We start from the raw sequence: 3,629 nt of genomic DNA on the forward strand, positions 1-3,629 counted from the left end.
CAAAATTAGTCTTATATGTTTTCAAAACCTTTTTCCTCAAAATAAATTTCCTCGATTCCTCAAGCTTCTAACCGTTACTATGCCTATATTTGGATTCGTATATCTGACTGCGAATTTTGTCCGTAATGAAGAGGACTTTAAAAATACGGATCTGAATTATTAGTGCTCAAAACCTGGTACCAACTACACTCCTGCATCTTAGGCGGATATTAGGCGAAAGAAAAAGTGAAGAGTGTTTACTAACAATTTACATTTTGTGTTTAGCTTACGAATACAATGGTAATGAAACACATACCGATGTCAGCAGAAACTTAGCGCAAAAAGATGTTTAGCACGTTAAAGTTATATTGATCGTAAGAAATTTCTGTGAATTATCTATACAGTTTCAGCCTTTGATAACTTTAAATCATACCAGATAAAAATAAGCCGTTTTCAACATGTGGCAAGATAATTCACACAGTTTTTTATACTTTTTTTATTTTCCAGATGCTGTAGATCTTGCATATCTGGTGAAAAATGTGGGCGCCGCAGGAGAAAGCTCAGTGCAAATTCTGGTTCATAGAGACGAAGTCTATATCTACATCCATAACTACTCCGCAGTTCACATTTACGTGCCTGGCAGAGGGTTCTTCGAACCACCTTGACTATTTCTCTACTGTTCAACTCCCTAACAGCGTGCGGGAAAAAGGAACACTTAAATCTTTCCATTTCTCTTAGTTTATTACTGTGATTATTTCTCCGTGTATAGGTGGTAGACAATGAAATATTTTTGCATTTATAGGAGAAAATTGCTGATTGAAATTTCATTAAAAGGTCCTGCCGCAACAAGAAACGCCTTTGTTTTAATGGCTACCGCCCCAATTCGCTTATCATATTCGTGACCCTCTCTCCGATATTTTGCTATAATACAAAACGAGCTGTCCTTCTTTGGACCTTCTCGATGTCCTCTGTCACTTCTAACTCATAAGGGTCCCATACCGCACTGCAGTACTCTAGAAGACGACGTACAAGCGCAGTGTAGGCAGTCTCTTTAGTGAACCTGTTGTGTCATCTAAGCGTTCTGTCAGTTAAACGCAATCTTTGGTTTGCTTTCCCAACAACATTAGCAGTGTGATAGTTCCTATTTACGTTGTTCGTAATGGTATTTCCTAGGTATTTTGTCGAACTGTCAACCTTAAATTTGTATAATTTATCGTGTAACCGAAATTTAAACGATTTGTTTCCGTCCTCATGTGTTTGACCTCACACTTTTCTTTATTCAGAGACAATTGCGAATTTTCGCACCACGGAGATATCGGGTCTAAAACATTGTGGAATTGGTTTTAAGCTTCTAATGACTTTACTAGGTGGTAAATGACAGTATCATCTACAAGCAACGTAAGGGGTCTACTCAGATTATCTCCTAAAACGTTTGTATAGATTAGGAATAGCAGAAGGCCCGTAAGACTTTCTTGAGGAATGCCAAATGTTACTTCTGTTTTACTCGATGATGAATTACTACGAACTGTGACCTTTATGACAGAAAATCACGAATCCAGTGGCGCAACTGAACCGGTATTCCACAGGCATGCAGTTTAATTGGAAGTCACTCATGAGGAACGGTTCGAAAGCCTTGAAATTTAGAAATATGGAATCAGTTTGTGATTCCCTGTCGATAGCTTGGTTCAAATGGCTCTGAGCACTATGGGACTTAACATCTATGGTCATCAGTCCCCTAGAACTTAGAACTACTTAAACCGAACTAACCTAAGGACATCACACAACACCCAGTCATCACGAGGCAGAGAAAATCCCTGACCCCGCCGGGAATCGAACCCGGGAACCCGGGCGCGGGAAGCGAGAACGCTACCGCACGACCACGAGCTGCGGACCCTGTCGATAGCGCTCATTACTTCGCGCGAGTAAAAAGCTTGTTGCGTTTTAAAAGAACGTTGCTTTCTATGTGTCAATAGACCGTTACCTTCGATGTAATTCATAATGTATATGTTCCAAAATCCTTCTACCAATCGCTGCCAATGATGTGGGACTGTTACCCAGGGGATTACTTCTGTTTCCTTTCACGAGCATGTGTGTGAGCTGTGCAGCGTTCCAGTCTTTTGGTAAGGATCATTTGTCTAGCGGGTGGTTGTGTTTCATTGCTATGTATGGGGCTGTTGTATCGGCATACTCTGAAAAGAACCGAACTGGTATGCTATCTGGACCGAAAGACTTGCCTTCATTAAGTGATTTAAGCTACTTTGCTACACTGAGGATCTCTACTCCTAAGTTACCTGTGCTCGCAGCTGTTCTTGATTGGAATGCTGGAATATTAACTTCGTCTTCTGTGGTGAAGAAATTTCGGAAAAATGCATAACAACTATGCTGTAGATGCGCTGACATCGGTAATACTACCATCGGTATCACGCCGTGAAGGTACTGTTGTGTTTTGCCGATGGTGTACATTACGTATGAGCAGATTCTCTTTGGATTTTTAGACAGAGTCTGGTTGTGGAAGCTGATAACAGCATTTCGCATTGAATTGCGCGCTAAGTTTCAAGGTTCAGCAAAACATCGCCAGTGTGGAGATTTTGTGTTCTTTTAAATTCGGCACGCGTTTTTCGTTGTCTGCAATAGTGTTCTGACCTGTTTTGTGTACCGTGAAGGATCAGTACCACCTTCCATTAATTTACTTGACATATTGCCGCCGATCCTACTTCTTTATCGTTTTTTTTAAATAGATATATTTTGTGTTTATTTTTGGTGGATTTGTTTGTTACGGTGGCTAGTGGCGCTACAACGACTTCGTGGTCACTTATCCCTGTATCCGTCACTACGCTCCGCGTTCTCTCAGGATTATTTGTATATTCTTTGTATGTTCTCCAACACGTCGAGGTTACGTTGCAGTCACCACCAACCATGATTGTATGAAAGTGGTACCTGTTTGCTATGACACTCACTCTTTCTTTCAACTATTCAGCAACTGAATCATTTGAGTCGGATGATCGGCAAAGGGAACCAATTATTGTTTTATTCTGATTGCCAAGTTTAACCTTTACCCATCCTAACTCACGTACTTGAATTTCGCTACAAGATAAACTACTTCTAAAAGCAACAAACACACCGCCACCAAACGCAATGAAATTTTCGAACACAGTATGGAGCGCAACCGCCGTCCCAACCAACAGTTCGGGCTTCGCATACGTCATTTATGGAAACAAGCAATGTTCTCTATAAACAGGAATCATATCGACCATTCGTTGCAGACACCAACACGGGCATTGAGCGGAAAGCGTCTGCCAAGTACTCCGACGGAGTCAGTGCGTACGTCAGCCAGAGACGGAAATGCCAAGATCAACAGCGCACCAAGTATTGCGTAAGAGGTTACGGCTTTATGCCTACAAGGTTCATATATTTCAGGCACTAAAGCCGAAGGACAAACATAAGCGCGAACACAGTCTGCAGTGGATATGCTAGTCAAGAATGAAGGAAGTGATGACTTCCTCGAGGTAGTCAACTTTTTCGCACGACCATATCGATGGAAAATCCTGGTCTCTTCGGTGGAATCTACCGTATGGTAGTCAGACCTGGCACCTGGTATTTTAGACCGCAGGGGTATTGGCGAAGTAACTCCACCGTCCACCACCACACCC

This window comes from Schistocerca nitens, chromosome 2 (genome assembly GCF_023898315.1).
Source record: "Schistocerca nitens isolate TAMUIC-IGC-003100 chromosome 2, iqSchNite1.1, whole genome shotgun sequence".
In the NCBI taxonomy this organism is placed as follows: Eukaryota; Metazoa; Arthropoda; class Insecta; order Orthoptera; family Acrididae; genus Schistocerca; species Schistocerca nitens.